Consider the following 10,577-nt stretch of genomic DNA (forward strand, 5'->3'; position numbering starts at 1 on the left):
AAACCAAAAAACCAAAAACCAAAAAACAAACAAATAAAACCCAAACTGAGCATCAGGTTTCCAGTCTGCTGGCCATCTTCTCAGTGCGTCCCTGGCTCCACTGGCCACAGCCAATGCTGTACAGAACATGTTGTATTTGCTTGTGGCTATGATGTATGTGGTGGCTCCCTTTGTTCAGCATTTGACAGAGTTGTGTGATTTGTCTGACTTACCTTTTTCACACAGACACCGTTGTTTCATTAACTCACTCTTGTACAGGAACATCCTTTGTCACATCCTTTTTCATCTTTGTTTACTGTGGCCTATGGAAAGGGTGGGGGGGTCCTGCTGTGGGGCTGGTGGGCTGATGTGGGGAATGATGCTCACTGTATCCCTTTGCCTCTCTGGTCTTAGCGCCTCCCCTGTGCCTCCTCTAGGGAGCCTGGCACAGCAGGCCACTGTTTAGGCCAGTGATGCCATGCCTCAGAGATTCCCCCAACCCCTTCCTCAACAAAGCAGACCCATGGTGATAGCAACAGCAGAGTGCACCTTCAGGAGGAAGCAGACTGACCCTAAGAGCCTCATGAGCACAGGCCATCTCCATGACTCATCCCACAGCATTGCAAGAGGTGCAAGGTGCCTATGTCCACTCCTTGGTTGAGGGAAGCAAAGCACAGAGAGCTTAAGAAGCATCCCTAGGATCACAGAGCCCAGGATGTGGCAGATCTGGGACTTGCCTGCAGGCTCCAGGGCCTCTTCTCTGCTCAGGAGTGACCAGTGGCCCACTGCAGTGGTGGCTGTCATATAAGGTACGGCCCATATATTGTGAGAAAGAAGACAGGAGCAATGCTGATGTAACAGCCCCCCCTTTGTGTTTATATGTTCGGGACACTGAGGATCCTAAATAGGAGACATAGGTACTAGGCCTCCTGGCTGGGAGGTGCCCCTTGCCCACTTCTTATCCTTCTTGGATCCCTGGTTTCATTTGTTTGAGAATATTCTGGTGGGATGGAGTGTTTTCTGTTTTTTTTTTTTTTTTTTTTTTTTTTACAGTTATGAATGGGGAGTGGGTGAGTGAGGGGGCATGGGTGCCTGGGGGCTGCAGAGAACCAGGCATTAGAGAAGGAAGCAGGGCAGTGGCCGTTGCCAGCTCTGCTGTTCCATGATGGAGCACGAGCGGGTGACAATGCTATATCCCAGGGGGAAGCGTGGTCTCCTGTATCCCAGGAGTTCCATGTCATTTTAATGTCCCCAGTCCTGCCAGCTCACTGTGAGGATGAATAGACACGTGGTGGGAGGGGATTTTAGAGATTTTTTTTCAGCCCCTCTCTTTGTTGAAACAGGAAATAGCCTGGGTGTGGGTGGCTCTGAGGAACAGGCTGTCTTCCGCACCCTTCAGGGAAGCTTGGCCTGTAGCATTTGGCTATGATGATTCAGAGAGCAGAGCCCTCCCCAGCGCTCAGGGCCAGGCTCCTGTACAATACAGTAGCGGATCCTGGGGGCCTATGAGAAGGTCTAGGGGGCTTTGACTGCACCACCAAGATGTAGCCTGTGGCTGCACTTCCAAGTCACACTCAAGGTTTCTGACTTATCTTGTCCCAGTGCTGGGGCATAGGGTTTGAGCATTCCTAAGTAAGTACATCTCAGGGGGTATATATGAGTTGTGAGTGAAGCCTCCCAGATTCTGAAGTCGGGTCACTCAAGAAAACATTGATTTTTTTCTAAACTCTCAATTTAGGGGCCAAGCTTGTCACTGAGTCCACACTCCCTGGGTCACCATCAAACCGAGTTATAAGTGTTGGGATACATACCAAGGGATACAGCAGATGAAAACAGGACTTCTGCCCTAGTGGGTGAGGACAGTGGCAAATACTGACATTACTGTCAGAAGTGTGCTGGTATAGGTGGGTGGGGCACAAGCGGCATCCACAGGTCCCTGAGGAGGTCAGCCATGCTGGTACCCTCCAGAAGCTGGCCTGGTGGGGCTGAGGAATGACTGTGATCCCATGGGACTGGGGCAGAGGGCATAGAGCAAAACAGAGGGCCTTTCAAGCATTCTGAGAGCTTGCGCTGTGGAAGACAGTTGGGATGCATCAGAGGAGGATGGGATTGCACGTCTGGTTGCTGATCTACTAACTGCTTTAGGGGGTTATAATTCACATATCTTCATGAGGTTCATTCCTTAAAGTATCTGATCCAGTGGTTTTAAGTGTTTTCATGACATTCACCATTGACCTCTACTGAATGAGAAAAAAAAAAAAAGAAAAAGAAAAAAGAAAGGAAAGTATATGACTATTCCTAGGTATGGTGGAAGAGGTTTATAATAGATATGTGGGAGAGCATAGCCAGAGGCAGAGATGGCTGGGAGAGTCCAGAGTGGACATGAATGGACTGACTGGTATCAGGTGAGAAGATGGGTGAGGAGAAGGGAGAGAGGGGAACCAGGCAGCAGTCAGGAGACCAAAAGGCACACAGAGGTGGATAACTAAAATGTCTGGATTCTATAGGGAAGGATAGCCCAATCCCTGGGCTGGAGAAGTTTAGGATAGTAGGCAGGGTATGCTAACCAGAGGACCCTGTAACAGGTTGGAACTGAAGATTCAGGGAGAATCTGGTGGCCAGGTCTGCTTTGATATGTTAAATAGGCACCTCAGCTATTTGTCCTAAGTCTGACACCTAACATCTGCCTGTGTCTGTTTCAGTCACTCCCCATCTATTGCTGTGCTGTCTTTAAATAAGTTCTCAGAGGGCATTATCCCATATAATCCTGTGATGGTCCTATGTATACAGAGGGTATCAGTTTGTACTGATGGGTACATCCTAGAGGCCAGGCAGAATGGACTGGGCTAGAGGTAGAAGCTCAAGACTGGGAGATCCAGGCAGGGTAGGAGGTTGAGGCCAGGGTGAGAAGTCAAGGCCAGGGTGGGGGTGGAAAGGATGAAGAAGAGTCCATTTGAAGCTAGAGCCTGCTAACTCAGGAGGGAGTCTAGAGGGACCCTAGATAGTTAGTCTAGCTGAGAAAGGGAGACTGTGGGTGGAGCTGGGTTCTGTAAGGGGAGGTGACACCCAGCTTGCATCACTGAAGGGCTGTTGCCTGTAGGTGTGCCTGGGAGGTGTTGGTTTGTTGTGAACTCAGAGAGTGTGGAGCCGTATGCTTAGATGAGCGTTATTTGGTCCATGGTCTTATACTAGGTGTCATGCACAGAGGTATGGAAGTACCTCCCAGCCTAAGAGCCTCAGCTCCCAGCTGTGGGTGAAGCTGTTGGGAAGACTGAAGGCAGTGGTTTGAGGGTTCGCAATGTCTAATCTTCACATGTCTGAGGAGCCACACAGGCGCCAGAGTACTCTCAAATGTCCCCCAAATCTTCATCCATCCAGTGCGGAGTACTTCATTCAACACACAAAGAATATAGCTCCTTTAGAGACTGTGCATAACGTGTGACATTTTCCTGGTTCTTCTGCCCCTATGACCATCTTGAAGATTTTTTTAGAAAAGGAGAATCGTCCTGTTGGTATAAAACAAAGTCCTAATCTTCTCAAGAGTTGACAAAACAGAAAAGGCACCGGGTATGAATGCAACCTCATGGGGACCACGGCTGTTCACTGAGCCCAGGCTGCTCCCAGCACATGGTAATACGCAGAGAGCATGGGGGCCCTGACTCCCTTGGGACTTAACTCTGAGATGTGGAGCCAGTGACTGGCTGGCTTGGCAGGACAAGATGAGACTAGAATTCCCTCAGGCCTTTCACTCTGCTGGCTGTGGACTCCCTCAGGGGAGGCTCTGTCACTGCCAGCTCTCCTCACTGTGGAGGTCATCCTGGAGCTCTTCCAGAGGTTAGAACCTCCCAGGCTCAAGTTTGCGGGAGGTGGGGGTTGGGGGAAGGGGAAAGGCCATGCATCAGAATGAGCCTCCACCATGGTCCTTGTCCCCCTCTCTGTGTGCCCCTCCCCACTCTCTGTGGGGTTGGGTTCATGCCTCTCCCATCCTGTACTCTGAGGCACTCACAGATTCTAGGTCAACACTTCCTTAAGTGGTCTGAACTATTTTGTCCCTGGTCCTTGTCTTGGTGGTTCTGCCACCTTCAAAGCTTTCAGAACAAGGCCAGAGAGCAGCCGCCCATAAGGAGGGTGAGGGTGGAGGTTGTTCCCAAAACATGTCTGGCTTCCATGACTATTTGAAAGGGACAAGGATGTTTTGAAGAGCTGAGAGCTGTTGATATGAGAGCTTTCGATGGAGAGCAGTTCTCTCACTTTCCAATGAGAAAACACAGACGTGGCTGCAGTCAGTAAAAGATGGGTGTAGGTTGGGGCTGGTGTCAAAAAAAGGGACGCACTAAGCTAGGAGGAGTAGGGAAGGCATATTGTAGATTCAATAGTGTGGTCAGGAAGCTGGCTCTTACTGAAAAGCACGGTGGAGAGAATGGAGGAAGGGTGTGGACAACTGAGAGAATGGCCTGTGCAAAGGCCCCTGGGGTAGCCCTGATTTTCTGTTCAAGGAAGAATAAGGAAGCCAGATCATATCTGATGAGATTAAGAACAAATCTGAGTTGTTTGTGGAGTTCAAAGGTAGAGCCTGCGTGGATTATGTGGAGGTGATGGAAGGAGATGGGTCCAGGGTTTCTGAAGCTTCAGTCTGAGTAACTGAGGACTCTGGCTGTCAACCAGATGCAGATACTTTGATGGACACCAGAGTGCCATCAGTTCATGTGGCTGGGGCCTCAAGTTGGCTTTCTGAGGAATTTTCATGAGGGATTCCAAAAGATTCACTTGGGTCAGGGATGCCCAAGGGATAGGTGGTGTGTGGAGGATGCTCTTGATGGATGCTGTTTGGCTGCTTGAAGCTAGGCCATCTCATTGTTCTATATGCCTGTACCCTGTTCCCTGTGTCCTGGTCCATGCAGTCCTGTTTGTGTCAGCTGTCCTATATGCCATGGTCTCTTACTCCAATAGAATCTTCAGTACTAGGTGGAAAAGGGGCTCCCAGAGGCTCCTGGGAAGGTGCTGGCTGAGGACACCATAGGAACGGTATGTGGCTGTTGCCAGGGCTGACCTCTGTGGGTGTACACAGAATCAGGGACAGAGCTGGTAGCCAGGCTGTAGCAGGCATAATGTTAGTCATTGCAAATACTAACTTAAATGAGAGATGTAGCGGCTCTGGCTTGCAGTCCCAGCTTTTGGAGCACGGCCTGGGGATGAAAGCTGGGTGCTACTCTATCCGTGCCTTTCCCAGTTGGGCTATGTCACCTCTGAGTGGCTTGGTGTGGCTATTTCCACCTGGTCAGCATTCATAGTGAAGTGAACCATGGTGGGTAGTACCAAGTGGCAGAGAAGAGCAGGTTGGGATGCGCGAGCCAGTCTCTTCTTGGTGCTCTGTGGGTCAGGTATGGGGGAGGGGGAAGCAGCTGGCCCTGGGAACTGAGCTCTGTTGACTGCTTTATACAACTGTGGGGACTATAAGAAGCTAGAGTGGCCTGCACTTCACTGCAAATGTGCTTCCTGGGTGGGCCTGGAGTGTGGCCAGCCAGAGAGAGAGAAGGGCAGGATGCCAGGGTACCCAGGCAGGAGGGTCGTCTACTGGGCAATTGTACATGGAAGAAAGCCAAGTACCTAAGCCCTGCTCCAGAAAGCCTGCCCTAGGTGGCCTGCTCCACCATTACTGTGGGATGGAGGCAAGCAAAAGAATCTTGGAGTTTTTGAAGCTGTCCTGGCTCCCAGGCAGCCTCCATTCTCCCATGGGATGCTCCTGGAGGAAGCTCTCAGATCTACTTTTAACCCTAGGGACACATTGCACGTGTCAGCAGGTGTCACACTCACAGGTTAGTTATTAAGGGCAGGTGTACAGGTATGCAGAGTGACAGTGATGGGTGTCTGTGTTTGGGTTATGGACAGGCAGCTCCTGGATGCTCAGGATGCACGGTAAGGATCCAGAGGAGGCAGCCAAGGTCATGGGGACTTTTCCTTCGCATCCTTTTTTTTTTTTTTTAATCCTGGATGACTTTATCAGCATATCCTAGGTGGAAGGAGCTGCTTAGTGAGTGTTCAGCCAATCTTCTGCAGACTCTACAAGTTCCACACTAAGAGAGACCCTTGCCTTCTGTTCTGAGGCACCCCCAGTGAGCTCTGTCTCTCCCAGTTCATCATATGCCTTACCGACACAATAGTTTCTTCCTATAGCCTGAAACCTCTCATGGCCCCCTGTGTCAGTGAGACAACAACATGGAGATCTGGGTTTATAGTGTCCCACCGTGTGGGTGTCCTCTGACGCACATGCTTTGTTCCTCTCCTTAGGATGCTCCCCTCCCCCTCTCTCTCTGTGAGTGTGTGTCTCTCTGTGTGTGGACACACGTTCGTGTGTAGGAATAATGTGGATGTGGGCATGCATGCACGTAGGTACATATGCATGTGTAGACTCCAGAATGATACTGGGAATCATTTTCAATGGGTTTCTCATCTAATTCCATGAGGCCCGTCTCAGTCAAACCCAGAGCTCCCAGATATGTGCAGTCAGCCAGTTCTTCAGATGCTGAACTACAGGTGGGCTAACACTCCCAGCTGGCATTTATGTGGGTTCTGGGGGTCTGAGCTCCTGTCTTCTTGCTTGCAGGGCAAACAGTTTAACCATGGAGCTCCTCCCTCTCCAGCTCTTTTGGTTTGTCCTTCCCTTTGTTCTCCATTCTTGGAGGCTGCTGTTGAGGTTTGCTGATGCTGAGCTATTTTCTCTGCCTTTTAAAGGTTGGGCCCTGGTGAGGCTAGACAGGGTCCCAGGGAGAGAAATGAGTCCTATGGGAGATGGGGGGAATACAACTAGGCCAGGTGCAGAGCAATGCCATTACTGTGCTGGGGGATTCCATAGGAATAAACAAGGGAATACTAAAGATGGCGGAGGGTGTGTGTGTGAAGTTGTGAAGCACAGGTGGCGTGAGGCCATGGGGCATGATAGGGCAAGGCTGTAGCTGTGCACAGCGCCTAGGTCTTAGTCACCTTGCACGCTGTGGTTCAGAGTCAGTGTCTTATCATCCTTTGCTGTACCTCCATCCACACCATGAGAGTCCCTGAGCAAAAGCAGGTTTCTCTTGCTTGCTGTGGTAGGTCAGGCACAGGTCTGGTTAAGCTGGTGTTTCCTTCCTCCTCATCCTTATGCATCCTTGTGGATCCCAGATGTTGGGGAGGCTCCAGCTGGGTATCCCGGCTCTATGAGCAGGACAGAAAACATGTCTGAGGAAGCTGTAGGAGAGAACCCAGCAGTGGTCTGCCTTAAAGCTCAGTGTAACTTTGGTTCCCAGGCAGCAGCTCCTTTCATAGACAGAGCATTAGAGGAGGAGCCAAGGGCACGTGCAGAAAGTAGCACACAATTCAGTTTCTGGGTCCCAGCAGCCTTTGAGTCTCAGACGCATGTGCAGGCTTCTCCAGCTCTTCCCGGAGAAAACCTAAGACAGGAACCAAAATGCCTGCCTGTCTTTGTAGCTCAGGGCTGAAGAATAAACAAGCCACTAGGGTGGACATTTGTGTCTCTTGCCCACCCAGTGGCTCTCTCCAAGCACTGAGCATGGTCATCTAATCCCTGAATCCCTGTTCATCAAAGAAGCATCCCATCTACATGTCGCAAACACTGTTTTGAGAGAAGTAACTTGGATCACACAGAGCTCTGGGCCTTGTGTAGTATTTTGCTATTTTAAGAAAAACAATCTGGGAACAGAGCCTTGATGTATAGGGGAAGGGATGTGGAGGTGGGTGGGTGGATGGAGGGATATTTTGATTGATTTCAGGATCTTCCTGAAGAAGGGTTTGAGAAGTCTATTCCTCATATACTTACTGTGGCTCCAAACTGTAGTCCAGTTAGTGGTCTATGCTGACATTTATGTGTGAATATGAAGGGCTCCCTTGAAGATGTCAGGAAACTCATGACCAGCTGCATGCTGTACTTACAGATGTTGTCTGTTCTGGAGAGTACTAGGGTTTTGACTCTGTCCTTTGTCTGTGAATGAGTGGTCTGCCTTCTCAACCTGCTCACACTGTGCTATCTTTCTGTCACAGTTCTCTGGATATTGAGGCACTGCTGAAGCTCAGCCAGGTGACACCCCCTCCATCCCCAACCGTCGGTGGTAGACTTTCCTGCAGACAGGGACAGGGAGAGCCATCCTGTGTGTTGGAGACTGCCGGTGAGTAGGATACATTTGCCATCTCCAGCTTTTCCTGATGTACAATTGGGACAAGCCTCCATTAACATGCTAAGCAACATCCTCGCCTTTCTCTAACAAGAGACTCTAGGACATTCATGTTGATTTTCAGCTCTGTCGGGTTTGAAACGTTCTCATTTACAGTTATCTCTCGGTATCCATCCAGGTTGGCTCCAAGGACCTCTGGGTTCCTGGATCCGAGGGTGCTCTAATTGCCCTTACATGCAATGCTCAGTGTTTGCACAGGGCACGTATACATCCTCCTTTGTTGACTTCTGGTACTTCATATGTTACAACTACTATGTGAATACTTGTTTTATGGTTTAGGGGATGGCAAGAATCACACCTGCCTGTGTTCAGTGTGGTCTGGTCCCTTGTAATCCTAATACACAGGAGGCCCAACACTGCTATAGGGACATTCCATGTGTGGAGGGTTTTGTAGCTGAGAAACATTTTGTGCTTTTAAGACCTTCTAAAAAAAAAAAAAAGCATATTCGATCTGTGGTTGGTTAGATCCACAGATGGGAAGTCTGTATTTACAGAGGGCAAAAGACACGGAGGAGAACCAGCAATCTGTGAGGGACAAATGACCAGGAGGTCTTCCATTTGTGTCCTGTCCATGGGAACTACTGTTCCTGGGTCTGCTCTCAGGGTACCTCCAATCCTCCACAGTGTATTCTCAGAGATCTTCCCTCCTGGTCAGTGGTGGTGGGCTCAGAGCAACCATCAGCTATTTAAGGGTTTCAGGAAGCAGGAGCAGTCAGGAAATGGGCAGCGTCTCTGTGCTCTGTGTGGCAGTGGCAGTTTTAAGTTGTTCCACACCCAGATCCATGGTATGACCCAGGTAGCCAGTCCAAGGTGCTGTTACTGGGGGCAGACCCAGTCAGCAGAAAGCAGGCTGGGGACTCTACAGAAAGTCCCAAGCAAATGCATCTGAGGTACCTACCTGCAACTATATGAAGATTTGTCATCTCCAGGGTACCTTCCACTGGGGAATGACAGTGACCAGTTCTGCGTATCTCCAGCGTGACAAAATACCACAGGCTGGGTGCCTTAAAATAACAGGAGTTTGTAGTCTCTTCATTTTGGAGACCTGAAATACAAGACCAAGGTGCTAGTCGGGTGGTTCCTTTGAGGGCTCTACAGGAAAAGCCTGGTGGTATGGCCAGTCACCTTTCATTGTCATTGGGTTTGTGACAGCATACTTTCACATAGCTTTCCCTTGATATGTCTGTCTCTTACCATTGATGTAGAAAGGTAGGGGCATATGAATGCTATTCTGAGTCCTAAGGTTAACTCCAAGGCCAAAATCAAGACAGGCCATCCTTTGGACTGTCTTCTATCTCCTCAGGGATGGTGCAGATCCCAGTGAACAGAAAAATCAGTCACCCAGGATGTCTCAAGGGTTCACTCCTCAGAGACTGCCTTTCCTTTTGTGATAAAACCTTGTGTCTGCTTGAGCCTACTCTCCACCTATGGGTTTGCTTACATTATTTTTAATTATTTATTTTTATTTCACGTGCATTGGTGTTTTTCCTGTATGTACACCTGTGTGAGGGTATTGGATCCCCTGAAACTGTTGTTACAGATAGTTATGAGCTACCATGTGGGTGTAGGGAATTGAACCCAAGTCCTCTGGAAGAGCAGGCCGTGTTCTTGACCAGTGAGCCATCTCTCCAGCCTTGCAGTTACATTCCAAATGTAATTCCATGGTTAGTTTTTAATAATCTGTGCTTTCACTACTGTGTCTTGTTTAGTTCTGTGTTTGGGACAAGCAACCACCACTAACAACAAACCCACTCCTCCAAAACAAACTAAACAAAACAACTGCTGCATAAAACACCTAAGACACAAAAATATAAAACACATAAAACACCGTATCACAGGAAACCCCTGAGCTCCGTCTACTAGGACACATGCCGCCTTTATTTTATATGATCATCAATCACATTAGTTTCTATTTCTAGTGCTGTGATAAAATACCCCTAGAGAAGGAACTTATTTTGGCCCATACTTTGAAGGTATGATTCCTCATGGTGGCAGAAGCTTGGAACAGCTGTTTATAGTCTGTAGTCAGGATGTCGAGGAAGGTGAATGACATAGATCAGTAAGCTTCCTTTTTTTTTATGCTGTCTAGGACCCCAGCCCAGGGAATGGTGCCACCCATAGTTTGGATGACTCCTACCTCAATCTAATGTAGATAATAGTGCTTGGGCTGGAGAAATGGCTCAGAGGCTAAGATAATAGTCCTTTACAAAGTACATAAAGATATGTATGTATGGCTGGGCAGTGATAGAGCACGCCTTTAATCCCAGCACTTGGGAGGCGGAGGCAGGCAGGTTTCTGGGTTTGAGGCCAGCCTGGTCTATAGAGTGAGTTCCAGGACAGCCAGGGCTACATAGAGAAACCCTGTCTTGAAAA

General features: G+C 49.1%; 1 protein-coding gene across 8 annotated transcripts in view; it reads left to right on the top strand.

Annotated features, from left to right (window-relative positions):
* The window catches only part of Apba2 (amyloid beta precursor protein binding family A member 2), a 227,677-nt gene that overhangs the window by 39,837 nt on the left and 177,263 nt on the right, over nucleotides 1-10,577 (top strand). For 7 of the 8 annotated variants that reach the window (XM_031386875.1, XM_031386876.1, XM_031386877.1 and 4 more), the window contains exon 2: nucleotides 8,014-8,138. The exons of the other annotated variant lie outside the window; for it this stretch is intronic. The gene's annotated coding sequence lies outside the window, so the exon portion shown is untranslated. The remainder of the gene's footprint in view (nucleotides 1-8,013; nucleotides 8,139-10,577) is intronic. 8 annotated transcript variants of the gene reach the window in all.

Source organism: Mastomys coucha, unplaced genomic scaffold, assembly GCF_008632895.1.
Source record: "Mastomys coucha isolate ucsf_1 unplaced genomic scaffold, UCSF_Mcou_1 pScaffold21, whole genome shotgun sequence".
In the NCBI taxonomy this organism is placed as follows: Eukaryota; Metazoa; Chordata; class Mammalia; order Rodentia; family Muridae; genus Mastomys; species Mastomys coucha.